Genomic DNA, 18,459 nt, shown 5'->3' with positions numbered 1-18,459 from the left:
GTGATTCCTGAGTTTATCAGCTGTCTGTTCAGATGTGAGGTCCTGAGTGACTTGTTCACAGATATTTCCAAGCTTGTGTCATGAGTCAGTCTCTCTCTCTCTCTCTCTCTCTCTCTCTCTCTCTCTCTCTCTCTCTCTCTCTCTCTCTCTCTCTCTCTCTCTCGTTAACACCCCTGCCTCATCCCTGTTATGCTGTTCTCAAAAACGAATTGCATTGATTAATTCAACATAAAATGTGATTCACTAATTTGGTGGATTGATCATGGAAAGGAGAAAATATAGTGTTTGTTTTCTTTATTCAGACCTACACAGAAAACACACATTTTATTTATGCTGGTAGCAGATAGGAAATGTCTCTCAAATCAACAATTATCTCTGTCTGTCTGTCTCTCTCTGTGTGTCAAATCAAAATCAAATCCAAGTTTATTTGTTATATGCACATTTTTATTGCAGTTCTAAAACTCAATAGTGCATATAATAATGTAGAATATCAAAGCTAATCAATGAACAAAAATAAACACAAATCAAAAGAGCACATCAATCAGTAAAAAAACAAGGCACATACAATTGATACAAAAGAACACCATTTCCCTTTTTACAAACAATGCAAAACATTGCAAAACAATGTGTGTGTGCTTGAGTGCATCTGTGCGTGTGTGTTTGAATGAATTATGAATTAATCCTTCAGAAATTAAACTAGCGGCTCATGAATAAATATACGGTGTTTAAATATTGACTGGTTTACATTAAAAATAATAATAATATGCAGGCCTAAAAATTACTTGATGTGTCGGGGTCCTGGGAGCTCATTCCGCACATGTCAGAATATATACTTGTCACACAACACGTGCAACAGCCCGCTGTTTTTTTTGTAGGCGCTTGTGTTTACATGATTGTCTACAGAAGTATACCTACAAATCTAAGTCATTTACAGAATAACATGAACAGATATTTTGTAAATGGGGGGTCTACAGAAAAAGAAGGTAAGGATGTCACTGTTTGTTATATTAATTATCCAACCATTTGGTTAGCTACGTACTGAAGTTAGCAAGCTCGCTCAGGCTGTTTCTCTGAGCACGGAATTATGAGTTCAGGCCGAAATGGTTTAGCTAGCTAGCAATAACATATCGCTAGCTAGTGTGAGACACTTTTATGTAACGTTAGCTAGATAACTTCAGTATGAGAGGGGCTCTGCCACCAACTATATCACAAGGAACAAAGCCCGCAAGAAGCTGCAGCTGAGCCTGGCAGATTTCAGGTACTAAGTACTACTGACCCACCACAACCTGGGTCGTATTTATTAGTGTTGTTGTTGCTCCCAGTTTCAGTCCGTTTTCTTCCCTACGGTGCCTGTTGAATAAGGCCCTGTGTTCTGGCTGTGGATATAATGGCATGGTTGCTTCTGGTGTCAGTTTCTGCAATGCCAAATTCACTGTCTGCATGTTCATCCACTGTTCCACACAGACGCCTGTACATTCTGAAGCGCATCTACCCTCATGAACCCAAGCACAAGAAGGTGAACAAAGGTTCCACAGCTCTCCGCACATTCTATCTGCTTGAAGACATCCGGTTCCTCCTGCACGAGCCCATCGTTAGGAAATTTAGAGAGTACAAGGTCATGTTTTAGACTATTGTTTTAACTGAGATACAGATATTGTTTCATTTAGTGTTTTTTACTGTTTACATTTTTCAGTCAAGCACTTGTTCCATCTCTGGTAGGTGTTTGTGCGTAAACCGAGGAAGGCCTATGGAAAGGCAGAATGGACAGCGGTGGAGAGACTGCGAGATAACAAGCTTGGCTACAAACTGGACCACATCATCAAAGAGAGGTGAGGTCTCAATCCACCGCAGGGCCAACTGCAAACAGCAGATGGCAGTGTTGAGCATATAAATTACCTGTAGAAAATAATCTAATAGGATCTCGTGTTGTGCCCTGTTTATGGTTCATATCAGTATAACATTTGTAAAGGATGTCCTACATGTGTTTATATCTGAGCGTTGTGTTGGCTCTATTTGTGTGCCAGGTACCCCACATTCATCGATGCCCTCCGTGACATAGATGACGCCCTCTCCATGTGCTTCCTGTTCTCCACCTTTGCCCGCACGGAAGGTGCCACGTCCAGACCATCACGCTATGTCGACGTCTCACAGTGGATGTGGATGAACTACGTAGTCACATCTTGCTCTCTCCGGAAGGTAGGAAGGACAATAGTACAGACGTGTCCTCACTAACACAAAGAGTTGGTCCTCAATGAAAATCTCCATGTTGTGGATAGACAAAGTGCAGGCATGATTTATTAAGTAATGATACGGACTGTTACAGGTACAATAGCATCTGAAATTGAATTGTCATTTTAACTTCATATACACGTACAGTACCAGTCAAAAGTTTGGACACACCTATTCATTCCAGGGTTTTTATTGATTTTTACAATTTTCTACATTGTAGAATAATAGTGAAGACATCAAAACTATGAAATAACACATATGGAATCATGTAGTAACCAAAACAGTATATTTCAGAATTTAATGTTGCCACCCTTTCCCTTGACAGCTTTAGCACTTTTTGGGTGATTCCATGTGTTATTTCATAGTTTTGATATCTTCACTATTATTTTACAATATAGAAAATAGTAATTATAAAGTAAAACCTTTCAATGAGTTAGTGTGTCTAAACTTTTGACTGGTACTGTACTGATTTTTGTTGTTGTGGTTACTAGTCCACATTGGATATGTCTGAATGAGATGTATGCTATTTGGCAAGAGAATAACTGGTAGTCCGCAGCACCCTTGACCTGGTTTTGCTTTCCCTGGCAGGTTTTCATCTCCATCAAGGGTATTTACTATCAAGCAGAGGTTCTTGGACAGCTCATAACCTGGCTCGTGCCCTACCAGTTTGCCCATGATGTAAGTGCTGAGTGACCTCACAGCAGCTCAAAGAGCCATTTCAAATGTATTCAGTCACTGTGTAAAAGCCTCTTTTTTTATTTCTACATTATTTTATCAGGGAGTCATACTGAGACCAATGTCTCTTTCGTAGATGATCCCTGAATTACAGAAAATACACACGTCAATATAAATACAAAATGCAAGCAGAAACAACATGGTCCTTCAACACACATTCATAAGACCCTCAATCAGCTTTCTGAATTGCCCTAGAGGCATCAGAACATCACATTTTAAGAACATTTTGAAGATTGTTCCACAAATAAGATGCAAGAACTAAAACCTGATTTACCAAACTCCGTAGAGACCAAAGGAATTTCCAGAGTTAACCATCCCCGAGACCGGGTGTGAACTCAAACGTCTAAAGTTTAGTCATGATGTTAGGTACAGTGGGATTTTTTTGTAAAGGGTCTTTATAAATGAAAATATAGCAATGAATCAACCTACATTACATCAGATCGCCAATCAACTTTCTGGTAGAGAATGCAGTGATGAGTACTGAAATTTTCACTATAATTAAGTGCAGTGCGCTATGATAAACTGCATCTAGAGGCTTTAATGAAGTGGCAGTTGCATTCATATAGATGTTGCCCTAGATCTATTTCTATAGAAGACCATTTTTATTCTCCGCTTATCTAACTCATCAAATGCTTTTTGAAAGATAGCTTTTCATCTATCCAGATGCCCAGATATTTGTAAGCAGGGACACAATCAATGTGGACATCATCCAAAGTGCATATCTTTTAAATCATCAAGTTTATTTTTATGTGCTCTAGAGAACAACATGTACTTAGTTTTACCTGCATTCAATACTTATTTCAGGTCAACGTTTTTCTGTAATACAATGAAGGCAGACTAGTTCAGAGAGCCTGGTCAACTGTGGTGGCAATATTATACACAACAGTATCTTCTTTCAAGTGCAGGTTCATTTTTTTTACAGAGGTCAATATTGTTAAGGTAAAAAGTACAGGATCCAGAATCGATCCAATGCAGCTGTTTTTATGTTAGATCATTTCTGGGTAGCAATTTAAGTACTTTACTGTTATAGATTTCCTTTTAATTGGGCAAAATGTATTTTTAGCAAAATACTATTTCACAAGCAACAATTTTGCTAGGACTGTGAGTGAGGGCAAAACTAGCTGTTATTGGCAGAGTGGTTTAGAACACTCTTTGTTATTAGTTTATTAACCAATTTACAGCATTGTGAGCCAGATGTTTCACTGGATGTATAAATCTGAAGCATCCGTTTGGCATTTCCACTCACCACCAAATGTGGTGATGAGAGGAAGCCCAGTGGGAGAAGATGGAGCCAGATGGATGTTGACCAACATTCTGGGAATTTTCTCATCGATGAAACATTTGATTTCAATACACTTTTCTGTTCCAAAAACTAGAATCTGTTACAGCGTGGACTTAGTTTTGTAGACTACCTTTTGCCAAAGTTTCAAGACATTTTGTTTGAGTGCAGAGGCAACTTTTGTTATTTCACACGCGCACTTCATAGAGTTGGCGTTCCCTAACATAAATATGCTAATACATGATAGAACTGTGGTATCCGATTTTAAGTACCATGGCATCATACTTTGATTCCAACCTCTTTCAAAAAGCTGGTGAAGAAAGTAACTCATAACCAAATTCAACCTAGATAATTTCTGATCCATATGAAATAGTTTGATTACAAAGGTAGCAGAACTGTACAGCAGTGCTATGATACTTCCTCTCTTAACATCCTGCTTGACAAGCAGGGCCCAAGCTTACTGTACAACATTAAAACCCATTCAGTGTGTGTGTACAATAGGCTCTCAAAGTGCTTGATAGAATAGACATCACTGTTACATCCTCAGAAAGCATGAGCTCTGGAGTTGGGGAAGTATTGTGCAATACACCAACGTTTGCAGATCAGCTGTTCCGACTTCAGACAAGTCACAAGTCGCTTCTGGGAGATCACCACAAAACTGAGAACACCATTGTGTTTGTGCGAGTCCTCTTCCTATAGAGGAGTCAAAATAGTTTATAGGCCAAATCGTTTGGAAGTTACATACAATTTTGTGATAAAAAATATTTCTAGCTTAAACTGAGATTTTTATGGGGTATTTTTAAAGTTATGCTAGTTCTATTTCCACGGGGTGCAGACATCGACCATGGGGGGTTAAATACTTTACGTTGATGCTGTTAATTGTGTTTAAATTAAAGTAGCTTGACATGTGGTTGATGGGGCCTCAACATTGACTTTACAATACAAGCGTTCAGACTAATAATAATCTGTCTGTCCAATGTCCCCCAGCACCCAACAGATGTGGACTATAGAGTAATGGCTACCTCCACGGAGATGTACACCATCCTCTTTGGCTTCATCAACTTCCGCCTCTACCAGACACTTAACCTGGTCTACCCACCCAAGGTAATCCAGCACCTGGCCTAAACCTGGGTTGTGTTCATTGGGCACCAAGGGAAGAAAACAGACTGAAACAAGGAGTGACTACCATAAATACAATCCCGGAGAACCACTTCAGCCATCGCACATCATAAGCAGTGCTTTTTTTTTAATCACAATGTTCCTTCTGTTGATGAACGTACAGTTGAAGTCGGAAGTTGACATACATAGGTTGGGGTCATTAACTTTTTTTTCTACCACTCCACAAATTTCTTGTTAACAAACTATAGTTTTGGCAAGTCGGTTAGGACATCTACTTTGCATGACAAAAGTAATTTTTCCAACAATTGTTTACAGACAGATTATTTCACGTATAATTCACTGTATCACAATTCCAGTGGGTCAGAAGTTTACATGCACTAAGTTGACTGCCTTTCAACAGCTTGGAAAATTATGTCATGGCTTTATAAGCTTCTGATAGGCTAATTGACAATTTGAGTCAATTGGAGGTGTGCCTGTGGATGTATTTCAAGGCCTACCTTCAAACTCAGTGCCTCTTTGCTTGACATCATGGGAATATCAAAAGAAATCAGCCAAGACCTCAGAATTTTTTTTGTAGACCTCCACAAGTCTGGTTCATCCTTAGGAGCAATTTCCAAACGCCTGAAGGTAAGGGTGTTCATCTGTACAAACAATAGTACCCAAGTATAAACACCATGGGACCACGCAGCCATCATACCGCTCAGGTATGGCGACGCACTCTGTCTCCTAGAGATGAATGTACTTTGGTGTGAAAAGTGCAAATCAATCCCAGAACAACAGCAAAGGATCATGTGAAGATGCTGGTGGAAACGGGCACAAAAGTATCTATATTCACAGTAAAACAAGTCCTATATCGACATAACCTGAAAGGCCACTCATTTACATTACATTTAAGTAATTTAGCAGACGCTCTTATCCAGAGCGACTTACAAATTGGTGAATTCACCTTCTGACCTTCTGACATCCAGTGGAACAGCCACTTTACAATAGTGCATCTAAATCATTTAAGGGGGGGGGGTGAGAAGGATTACTTATCCTATCCTAGGTATTCCTTGAAGAGGTGGGATTTCAGGTGTCTCCGGAAGGTGGTGATTGACTCCGCTGTCCTGGCGTCGTGAGGGAGTTTGTTCCACCATTGGGGGGCCAGAGCAGCGAACAGTTTTGACTGGGCTGAGCGGGAACTGTACTTCCTCAGTGGTAGGGAGGCGAGCAGGCCAGAGGTGGATGAACGCAGTGCCCTTGTTTGGGTGTAGGGCCTGATCAGAGCCTGGAGGTACTGCGGTGCCGTTCCCCTCACAGCTCCGTAGGCAAGCACCATGGTCTTGTAGCGGATGCGAGCTTCAACTGGAAGGCCAGTGGAGAGAGCGGAGGAGCGGGGTGACGTGAGAGAACTTGGGAAGGTTGAACACCAGACGGGCTGCGGCGTTCTGGATGAGTTGTAGGGGTTTAATGGCACAGGCAGGGAGCCCAGCCAACAGCGAGTTGCAGTAATCCAGACGGGAGATGACAAGTGCCTGGATTAGGACCTGCGCCGCTTCCTGTGTGAGGCAGGGTCGTACTCTGCGGATGTTGTAGAGCATGAACCTACAGGAACGGGCCACCGCCATGATGTTGGTTGAGAACGACAGGGTGTTGTCCAGGATCACGCCAAGGTTCTTAGCGCTCTGGGAGGAGGACACAATGGAGTTGTCAACCGTGATGGCGAGATCATGGAACGGGCAGTCCTTCCCCGGGAGGAAGAGCAGCTCCGTCTTGCCGAGGTTCAGCTTGAGGTGGTGATCCGTCATCCACACTGATATGTCTGCCAGACATGCAGAGATGCGATTCGCCACCTGGTCATCAGAAGGGGGAAAGGAGAAGATTAATTGTGTGTCGTCTGCATAGCAATGATAGGAGAGACCATGTGAGGTTGTGACAGAGCCAAGTGACTTGGTGTATAGCGAGAATAGGAGAGGGCCTAGAACAGAGCCCTGGGGGACACCAGTGGTGAGAGCGCGTGGCGAGGAGACAGATTCTCGCCACGCCACCTGGTAGGAGCGACCTGTCAGGTAGGATGCAATCCAAGCGTGGGCCGCACCGGAGATGCCCAACTCGGAGAGGAGGATCTGATGGTTCACCGTATCGAAGGCAGCCGATAGGTCTAGAAGGATGAGAGCAGAGGAGAGAGAGTTAGCTTTAGCAGTGCGGAGCGCCTCCGTGATACAGAGAAGAGCAGTCTCAGTTGAATGACTAGTCTTGAAACCTGACTGATTTGGATCAAGAAGGTCATTCTGAGAGAGATAGCGGGAGAGCTGGCCAAGGACGGCACGTTCAAGAGTTTTGGAGAGAAAAGAAAGAAGGGATACTGGTCTGTAGTTGTTGACATCGGAGGGATCGAGTGTAGGTTTTTTCAGAAGGGGTGCAACTCTCGCTCTCTTGAAGACGGAAGGGACGTAGCCAGCGGTCAGGGATGAGTTGATGAGCGAGGTGAGGTAAGGGAGAAGGTCTCCGAAAATGGTCTGGAGAAGAGAGGAGGGGATAGGGTCAAGCGGGCAGGTTGTTGGGCGGCCGGCCGTCACAAGAAGCGAGATTTCATCTGGAGAGAGAGGGGAGAAAGAGGTCAGAGCACAGGGTAGGGCAGTGTGAGCAGAACCAGCGGTGTCGTTTGACTTAGCAAACGAGGATCGGATGTCGTCGACCTTCTTTTCAAAATGGTTGACGAAGTCATCTGCAGAGAGGGAGGAGGGGGGGTGGAGGAGGATTCAGGAGGGAGGAGAAGGTGGCAAAGAGCTTCCTAGGGTTAGAGGCAGATGCTTGGAATTTAGAGTGGTAGAAAGTGGCTTTAGCAGCAGAGACAGAGGAGGAAAATGTAGAGAGGAGGGAGTGAAAGGATGCCAGGTCCGCAGGGAGGCGAGTTTTCCTCCATTTCCGCTCGGCTGCCCGGAGCTCTGTTCTGTGAGCTCGCAATGAGTCGTCGAGCCACGGAGCGGGAGGGGAGGACCGAGCCGGCCTGGAGGATAGGGGACATAGAGAGTCAAAGGATGCAGAAAGGGAAGAGAGGAGGGTTGAGGAGGCAGAATCAGGAGATTGGTTGGAGAAGGTATGAGCAGAGTGAAGAGATGATAGGATGGAAGAGGAGAGAGTAGCGGGGGAGAGAGAGCGAAGGTTGGGACGGCGCGATACCATCCGAGTAGGGGCAGTGTGGGAAGTGTTGGATGAGAGCGAGAGGGAAAAGGATACAAGGTAGTGGTCGGAGACTTGGAGGGGAGTTGCAATGAGGTTAGTGGAAGAACAGCATCTAGTAAAGATGAGGTCGAGCGTATTGCCTGCCTTGTGAGTAGGGGGGGAAGGTGAGAGGGTGAGGTCAAAAGAGGAGAGGAGTGGTAAGAAGGAGGCAGAGAGGAATGAGTCAAAGGTAGACGTGTGGAGGTTAAAGTCGCCCAGGACTGTGAGAGGCGAGAAAGAAGGCACTGCTCCAAAACCGCCATGAAAAAGCCAGACTACGGATTGCAACTGCACATGGACAATGACCCCAAGTATACTTCCAATGTTGAGGCAAAATGGTTTAAGGCCACAAAGTCAAGGTACTGGAGAGGCCATCACAAATCCCTGACCTCAATCCTATAGAACATTTGTGGGCAGAACTGAAAAAGCATGTGCGAGCAAGGCCTGTAAACCTGACTCAGTTACACCAGCTCGGTCAGGAGGAATGGGCCAAAATTCGCCCAACTTATTTTGGGAAGCTTGTAGAAGGCTACCTGAAACGTTTGACCCAAGTTAAACCATTTAAAGGCAATGCTACCAAATACTAATTGAGTGTATGTAAACTTCTGACCAACAGGGAATGTGATGAAAAAAATACTCTACTATTATTCTGACATTTCACATTCTTTAAATAAAGTGTTGATCCTAACTGACCTAAGACTGGCATTTTTACTAGGATTAATGTCAGGAATTGTGACAAACTGAGTTTAAATGCATTTGTCTAAGGTGTATGTAAACCTCTGACTTCAACTGTATATAGTCTAGTAATATACAGAGATCACTGGCCTGCTAATTGTTGTGTGTCGGAGCTGTTGCTTGATGCTACTCTGTCAGTAGAGATGTGTAGTTTTGAAGCGGTGTGTGAGGAAAAATGAACCGGTGGGTTTCATTCTCTCTACAGAAACTGTTTGCCCTGAGTGCCAGCTTGGCGCGCGTGGTTGCCACCGCGGAGGAGGAGAACCAGCTCGACCAGTTCCCTGCTGACGGGGTAAGGTGATACACTGAATAAACTGGCTACCAGGGGGTCAGGGGTGTGTTAGAACCAATGCGTCCCACGGTCACATTTCATTGTTTCCATTTAGAAATCACTTTCTTTGCAAAATCTTCAGGATGTGGGTGGAGGAACTATTTGTAGCCTCCACTCATCTTGAATGGATAGTTATACAAAAGTCATCCTCTATTTGATGTTGATGTCCTTAAAAATGTTGCCGGTCAAATGTTCGGTCTACAGAGAAGGGCTCATTCCTGCCAATGTGTTGTATACTAAGCATTTAAATGATTGCTCAAGAGCTGATTGGAAAAGCTCCACCAAGGATTCACCATATTATGGTACATTTTCTTTAAAGATTTAGCTTGGTGTTTTTCAGTTTCCATCTACGCGGACTGTCACGTGTGTCTCTCTGTGCCATGGCTCCTGCGGACCTGCTCTAACCTGGAGGCAAGACAAAGGCCTAGGTACTTTTCAGTTTAATTTACATAACAATGGCTACCTGTGAACCAGGGTTTCTGTTCGAAATTTGTCACCGGACATTTGACCGGCAACATTTTTAATTTCCCGACCCGTATGCATTGGGTGAGTAACCTGATTAGGGTGTCCACCCATGGTGCTCAGAATGACAATCTCATTTAGATTATGGTAATTCATATTTACACAACATGCAAGTTGAGGATGTAACGATGTATGGTCCTTAACTTCTGATGTGTACTTTGAAAACGTTAACAACTGCACATTTAATTTTCCTTAGGCAACAAGATGAGTAATGAACAGCAAAATCAATAGTCTATGTCATTCAACTCTCCCCCATTGTTGAAATGTTGACCTATTATGTTGGTCAGCTTCTCGAGAATGAAATAGCCTATTCCAAACTGACTCTGGGACAGTTGTGGGGAGATCGAGATGTGGACTCAAGTCTGACTTGAGTCACAACTTTGACTTGACTTAATGTCTGATGACTTAAAATGATCTTGCCAGGGTTTGTAATCTTTTGTCACTCGTTTTCTGGGTCTTCGTGGATTACGCTACACTCAGCAAGAGGCAGTAGCTGCAGCATCGCCTTTGTAAAAAAAAACAGCTGCAACAGATTCGCTAGTGAAACATACACTTGGCACTCTGGACCAGCAAACTTGTCAATCAACACAGGTCGGGTGTGCTAGCGAACAGATTGATTTGCTGTACAGCTATAGGATTGGGTGCAGCGCAAATGTCAAATTGTAGGGAGAGAGGCTTACCATGGTGTGTGTGTCTCCAAAAAATGTTGATCACCAACCTTAACTGTTACTTTGCTAGCTCACAAGCAATGGGGCAACAATTACTAGCATAGGCCTATTGGTCTTTTGGTATGTAACAATTGCTTGACATTGATAACTTACTAATGAAGCTTGCATTTGGAATTTGTTGTGCTCCCCAATGTGGAAATTACGTTGTAGAACCAGCCAAGTGCTTGTATTATGTATGTCTACCTGTTTGAGCTCCTGTTAGACAGACTTGGTTTCTCAAGATGAGGGTGTACAGTAGGGCTGGGCGATAAATCAATATCAATAATTATCAATAATTACTTCCCTCAATAACGATATAAAACATATTTAGATTAATTTTCAATAATGTCAATTTCACCTCTGACGTAGCAGGAACATGTGGAGAATTGACAATATGCACGTGGAGAGGTATACGCCCACTAAAAACCACTTAGAACCTTGAGTGAGAGAGTAGCCACTTAACCACAAAATGAGTGATTTTTTTTTCTTTTGGAAAAGTTTTATTGGTACAATTCCTTTAAAAACAGCTCATACATTTTTTACATCATTTATACACATAAAAAAACGGCAACAAAGCATAAAACACAGCATTTGAAAGTTACATTTAAATTTGTTAAAAAGTACATGTTGTTAAAACCAATGAAAACAACTATGAATAAAAGTACTTTCCTTGTAAAAACATCAAATCTGTAAAAGCCATTTAAAATGTGTACTAATGATCTAACAAAGGTAAAACATTTTTAGGACATGAAAAACATGTTAAAAGCCACTTTGTTAAAAGGCTGTCTTCAGTCCCTTGTACAGGAGCGGGGTGAGCCTTTATCAAGCTCACCTCATCCTGCTCTTCTGAATGGATCATCGTCCCGTCCTTCGGGGCCCAGGGGGGATCCCTCCCCTAGGCGCATCGCCCTAGGCGCCACAGCGCTGTCAGGCCGTGGCCGCCGGGACCTAGGGTGTTGTGGGGGACCCTTCGCTTGGGGTCGAGGCCCCCTTTCTTCCGTACCACCCCAGGGCTTCCGTGGCTACCATGGCCACTGCCTGGGGGGTCTCTACGTTTTTCGCAACCAGCAGGTTACGGGGTCTCTACGTTTTTCGCTACCAGCAGGTTACGGGAGGACCAGAGTGCTTACTTCAGGCACGTGAGGGTGGACCAGAGCTTGGTGAAGGTCTTCGATGGAATGGGCCTTCGGCCCACCCCATACAGCACGAGCTGAGGTGTTAGGTCCTCCCCTGCTGGCAGACACGAGGTGATCAGGGGGCCTGCTTCCTTCCACAGGTCCCTGGCGGCTCTGCACTCCCAGAGCATGTGCCTCACCGACTCTTCTTGGCCGCAGCCTGGTCGGGGGCACGCGGATATCCTCGCCATGCCCCGTGAGTGCATAACGACCCTGACCGGGAGGATCTCGTGGGCGACCATCCAGGACATGTCCCGATGCCGATTCAGGAGAGCAGGATGGGCCACGTTGCGCCAAACCGTTGTGGGCTCACCTATAGCGAGCCCGCGCACTGGACATACTGGTTCCCGATCCTGCACAAGAGAGAGAAGAGAGCGGTGTTTTGTTAAAACCGTGACTTTCTTTTTCCAGTTTAAAATGTCTTAAAAACTTCTGGAGCTGGACGTAGGGCGGGGGTAGCAGGAAAGAGACTGGGGCTCGCAGGTCGACTGGGATCAGCCTCAGAGTCCTGAGGTAAGATCCCAGCCAGAACCGTGCGAGGGCCTGAGTCTTGTTGTTGACCGGGGAGGTGGCAAGAGTCAGATGTAACGCTGTGTAGCGGCTGCCCAGGAACAAGTAGAGGTCAGGCAAGCCTTTCCCCCTCCTTGGACCTGGGCCTCTTGACCACCTCCCTCCTCAGCCTCTCCCACTTGCCTCCCCACAGGAAGTAGAAAAGCATCCGCTCCAGGTCTAAAATGCTCCTTCGAGGGGGGATAAAAACAGAACTGATTAGTAAAAGCACAGGTAAAATCACAGCTTTAATGATTAAAACCTTGCCCTCGAGTCAGCTGTCGTAGTCCCCAAAAACCCAGTCTCTGTCTTACTGTCCCCAGGATTCCACTCCAGTTGCTGCTCCCTCCTCCCCCCCGGTCAAACTTTACCCCCAGTACCCTTATGTCCGTCCGTTTGACTGTCAGAGGTAGTCTGGTCAAGTCTGGGTCTGCCCATGGTCCGAAGAACTGGGCCTCTGTCTTGTCTCTGTTCAGTCTTGCCCCAGAGGCTCGTCCGTACCAGTCAGTCCTGTCCAGAGTCCTGTCGACGGATAAAAGGTCGGTACATAAAATGTTGACGTCGTCCATGTAAAAGACGCACTTGGCGGTCATCCCCCCACTCCACGGGATACCCACCCCACTGATCCCTTGGTCCCTTCTCAAGACCTGTGCCAGTGGTTCAATACAGGCCACGAACAGAAGAGGAGATAAAGGACAGCCCTGACGGACGCCGCAGTGTACTCCCACTGCTTTTGACAGATGCCCATTTACAAGGATTTTGCTGGTGATGTCCCCGTACAGCAGTCCCACCCAAGCTAAAAACCTGTCAGGGAAACCCATTTTTTGCAGCACCTTAAAGAGGTACTGGTGCGAGACCCGATCAAAGGCTTTTTCAAAATCTAAATTTAGGACTACAAGCCGCATGTTTCTGTCTCTCGCATAACAGATGGCATCTCGGATCAGTATCAGGCTGTCCGTGATCTTCCTTCCGGGCACGGCACAGGTTTGGTCCGGGTGGATCACCTCCCCTAAAACAGAAGACATTCTGAGTGTTGAAACCTTGGTAAAAAGTTTACAATCAAAGTTTAAAAGGGTAATCGGTCTCCAGTTCTTCAGCTCCGTCCCGTCGTTTTTCTTGTGTAAAAGCGTCACGATCCCCACTCTAAAACTGTCGGGTAGTCTGTTGAGGTGTTCGAAGTCAGTAAAAACAGTCAGAAGTTCGTTGGCTAAAACATCCCAAAAGGTCAGATAAAACTCCAAAGGGAGGCCGTCCTCCCCCGGTGATTTACCCCTCTTAAAATGTTTCAGTCCTTGGTCGATTTCTGTCCTCGTCAGGTCTTTTTTCAGGTCGTCCGTGTTGGGTAGGGTCTTGTCGATGTATGTTAAAAGGTCCCCCATTGTTTCCTCGCACACATCTTTTACCCCAAACAGTTCCCCATAAAAGTCCTTGACCACTTCCTTTATTCCCTCTGTGTCTGTTTTTAAAACCCCGTCCTTGTTTCTCAATCCTGTCATAATCCTACCCTTACTAACTATTTTCTTAAAAAAGTACCTAGTGCACTTCTCCCCCTCTTCTAATTCCCTTTCCTTGCTTCTTAAAATAACCCCCTTGCTTCTCTGTTCTGCTAAAAGTGCCATTTCCTTTTTTACTTCTTTGATTTCTTGGTTAAAATCAAAGCCTTGTTGGCATAGGTTAAAATACCTTTCCAGTCGCTTTTGCAGTCCCACCATGCGCCTATCTTTTTCTTTGCTTTTTTCCTTTCCTATCTCTCTAAAGAAGGTCCTCGTCCTTCCCTTCACCATTTCCCACCACTGTGCTCGTGTGTCAAAAAAGTCCTGTAGCGTCTGCCACTGGCTGAACTGCTCTCTGTACTGACTAACTACTCTATCATCTTCTAGAAGGGAGCAGTTCAGTTTCCAGGGCCCTCTTCCCACAGTCACACCCGAAGATAGTGAAAGGGTACACGTCAGCATTACATGATCTGAGAAGAAAGCAGGGGTTATTCTAGCATCAGTTGGGGGACAGTCCCGGGTAAACAGATAATCAATGCGAGAGGCTCTGGTGCCATCACCACTGGTCCAGGTGAAGCCCTCCTCTCTTGGATGCAGGGTTTTAAAGCAGTCAGTCAGTTTAAAATCCCTGCACAGCCCTTGCAATAAAACGCTTGACCTGTCTACCTTAAAATCCCCTCCTGCCCCTCTCCTGTCTGCTCTACTTAAAACACAATTAAAATCCCCACCCACCACTAGAGGATCCCTCCCCAGCATGTGGGACTGCAGGTCCTCTAAAAGTGTGCACCGGTCATGTTTATCGTTAAAACCATACACATTTAGCACGTTAAAATCCCTCCCCATAAAAGTACAATTGGCTAAAAGAGCACGCCCACCTACCACCACCGTGCTCCCCTTCACCACCACCTGTGGGGTCTTGATTAAAATAGCAACACCGTCGTTCTTGTTAAAATTGGAACCACTCCAAATGGAGGGCCCATGCTGCCACTTATCCTCCCATTTCCTGTAAGAGGGTAAAAAGGGTAGACCACACTCCTGTAATAAAAACACATCTGAGTTAAACCTTTCTAAAAAGGATCAAACCGACTGTGCTCTTGTTGCTGTCTTTATGCTCCTCACATTTATGGTGGTGATTTTAAAAGCCATAAAAGGTGTGAGTAAAAACAGTGCTAAAAGAAAAGGCATTGAACAGTTAAAGGGGGTTAAATGTCAGGGGCTTTCTCTCTCTCCCTCCGGGGTAAAGGGGTTTGGAAGGGAGAGGTTAAAACCGGACTTAAAAAGGAGACTTGGTTGGGGGAGTTGGAGGGGAAGGTTCTGTGTTCTTCCTCCCCCTGAGAGCTCTCCCACTCCACCTTTCCCTTTTTCTCCTCACCCTGTTCGGGGTCAGAGAGCTCCTCAGCATTTCTTTTACGTGGGGGGAGGTGTTCCTCCAGAATCTCCCCCTCCTCCCCCGTACCTTCTGACACCGTCTCCATGGTGCTTTCCGACACCGACCCTATAATGTCTGACCCGCTTGGGGAGCTTTCACTGAAAATCTCTCCGGAGCCGTCTTTCTCGGCACTTTCTCCTTCAGGGGTCACATTAGTCTGGGGCAGGGGGGTTGGGGTGGGGAGGGTTTTGTCCTCTCCTCCCACTTCTTCCACCACTGCACCTTCCGCGCCCTCCACTACAGCCACCACCACCGGCTCCACAACTGTCTCCTCCACCACCACTACCGACTCCACTACTGCCTCCTCCACCACCACCGCTACAGACTCCCCTACTGCCTCCTCCTCCACTACCACCGGCTCCTCCACTACCACCTCGGCAACTGCCGTTCCAGCCCTCTGGCGCTCGTACGCCCGGTCCGCGGCCGCCCACTCCCTCCTTCCCGCCTTGGCCCTGTTGGCCCAGGAGGAGGGGCAGTCGCGGATGAGGTGGGACCGCTCGCCACAGAGGTTGCACGACCTTCCGTTCGTGCACTCCTCGTAGCGGTGGCCCACCTCCCGGCACTTCATGCAGACAACCTTTTGACAGGCGTCTGCAAGGTGGCCATGTTCACCACACTTACGGCACAGCTTGGGCTGGTCCTGGTAGTGAACATGGCCCCTGTTCTCTCCGAGGACTATGGTGGATGGGATGGCTTTCAACCCACCATAGCCCCCAGGGTCCTCCCTTTGCTGGACAGTGACCCTCCAGGCCCCTGTCCAGATCCCATCGAGGTCTTTCACCTGGATCAGGGGACCCTTCACGTTGCAGTACCTGTCCAGCCATACTGCAACGTCCTCGAGGCTGTACGGTTTCATTGTACATACGGATAATAACGGTTTTAATGCTATTATCCGTCAGCTTGGTCACCTCAAACATCGCTGTGAGGGGCCCCTGGGTGTTCAGGGCGTTCTGGAGTTTCCCCCAGAACTCCCTCATGAAGCTGGCGTTGGCAAAACTGACATCGAAGCCCTTCCTATAGGGGAGGGCTAAGATGCAGTTTACCTGCGCGGGATGAAAGCCGAGCTCTTTCTGGAGGAATTTTCTGGAGAAATCCAATCGGGATAACTCCATTATTTTTCCTCCCTTCTCCTTTAAAAGGAGGCGCACTGCATGGTGCCTCCTCATGCCAGCCTGTGCTGCTGACATGATGGAGGCCCACTCCCTTTACAGCCCAACACCAGTGAGAGGGGAGGGAGCGGGGAAGGGGAAAGGGAGAGGGGAAGGGAGAGGGGAGGGGGTGTAAAACAGCCGAGGAACTAGCAGGCTCAGCTAGGCTGTGCTAAACAGGGCCTGCCAGTACCACGGGGACACACAACAAACTATCTAGCACAGCACCAAACTAATCTTATCAACAAAGGGAAGAGACACAAGGAGGGTTTTTTTTTTTTTTTTGTGGTAATTTTCCTCGAAGGGGAAGGGCAAAAATAAACAGAACACAAACCACACAAAAAGGGGGGGGGGGGACTAGCAAACAAATTAACTTAGGTAAAGGGAAATAAGGGGATAACAAAAAGGGATACTGACAAACAAAACACCTGCCAAACGTAAGGGCCGAGAGAGCTAGCAGGCCTCACCAGCAGGCCACCCTGCAAGGGTCCCAGTTGACAACACAAAACAGCAAGGAACAGAGATAAAAGGCCATTTTAGGGGGTAAACTAACAGGTACAAGGTGGATGGGAACAAGGAAAGTACGGTCAGACAAACACACAACAATGCAATGCCTGCCACGCCTAAAGGGCAAGGAGGCTAGCAGTCCTAACAGCCAGAAAGCCCCTCCGGCGAGCAGGCAAAACAAACTCAAAAACAGTAGGGATAATTGGAGGGGGGGGAGGTACAAGACAGGACAAACAAGGGGGAAACTGAGAATTAAATCAAATAAAAGAGAAGACCAGAGGGCCTTTTACTCACCCTACAGGTGCTTGTGCACCTGTAGTCCACCACCTTACCCAGGACAGAAAACAATAGTGAAACAAAACAACAGAAATGACTTTTAACAAAGTAAATAGCACAGTCTCCTGGCGCCCTCCGGCCTGCTGATCGCTTCTCGGATCATGCGCAGTACACTTGATCTTAACCAAAAGGCCGAGAAGCAAAATGAGTGATGTAGGTGAAAACAGTGGCAGTGATAGCCATGGAGAAGGAGAAGCTCCCAACGAAGAAATTATTGATAAAAAGGGTTCACTTATTTGGTAGTGGTTTGACTTTTTGACGTCGGACAAAGAGCAGAGCAATATCCGGTGCAAATTGTGCCGTAGACGGGTGGCTATCAAATCTGGTAATACGACAACTTTTTCACCATCTGAAGCAAAATCACCCTTTTGGAAGTTTGAGTTTGCGCCACGGTATTGCTAAACGCCAATCTAGGCATGTTCGCCCAAAGCAGTGAACACTGACTGCTTTTATTCCCTATGAGCAAACATCGAGAAGACAGACACTCACAAATGCTATTATGCATTGCTAAGGACATGCTACCAATTAGTACAGTCGAAAAGGAAGGTTTCAAGAGGCTTATCAACTATTAACCCCAGGTACGCGCTCCCTGGCCGCAAACATTTCTCACACCGCACTGCCTAAACATTACACCGAGTGTAGGGGAAAAGTTGAGGAACAGCGCAAAACAGATTTTACGCATTTTGCTACTACTACTGATCTGTGGTCTAGTCGCACGTCAGCCTTATATTAGCCTCACTATCCACTATATTGATAGAGTTGACTCTTCGAAATAAATGCCTCTAAACATCATACTTTCCCGACGATCACACGGGTGACGCTATAGCAGAGGGGCTCATTGACGCTCTTGCCTCCTGGGGACTCAGTCAAGACCGACAATCCTGCATTACAATGGATAGTGGTGTAAAGGCTGCTCAAATCAACAAATGGACCCGACTGCAGTGTTTTGGACATCGTCTGT

At 46.0% G+C, this 18,459-nt stretch overlaps 1 long non-coding RNA gene and 1 pseudogene across 2 annotated transcripts; one reads left to right on the top strand and one right to left on the bottom strand.

The window, feature by feature from the left end:
• Positions 1–1,934: 1,934 nt before the first annotated feature.
• Positions 1,935–18,459, top strand: part of LOC135524705 (pescadillo homolog) — a 35,907-nt pseudogene continuing 19,382 nt past the window's right edge.
• Positions 11,394–17,647, bottom strand: LOC135524779 (uncharacterized). Of its 2 annotated transcripts, none has more exons than XR_010453041.1 (3): positions 17,457–17,647; positions 14,954–15,081; positions 11,394–12,389 (listed from the first exon to the last, which is right to left on the bottom strand). It is a non-coding gene; the product is annotated as an uncharacterized LOC135524779 (long non-coding RNA). The 2 variants fall into 2 exon arrangements; XR_010453027.1 differs by having other exon boundaries at positions 14,958–15,081; positions 17,457–17,643.

This window comes from Oncorhynchus masou, chromosome 1 (assembly GCF_036934945.1).
Source record: "Oncorhynchus masou masou isolate Uvic2021 chromosome 1, UVic_Omas_1.1, whole genome shotgun sequence".
Lineage (NCBI taxonomy): Eukaryota > Metazoa > Chordata > Actinopteri > Salmoniformes > Salmonidae > Oncorhynchus > Oncorhynchus masou.
Note: the sequence above shows the minus strand (reverse complement) of the source record. Positions and strands in the feature narration are given on the sequence as shown.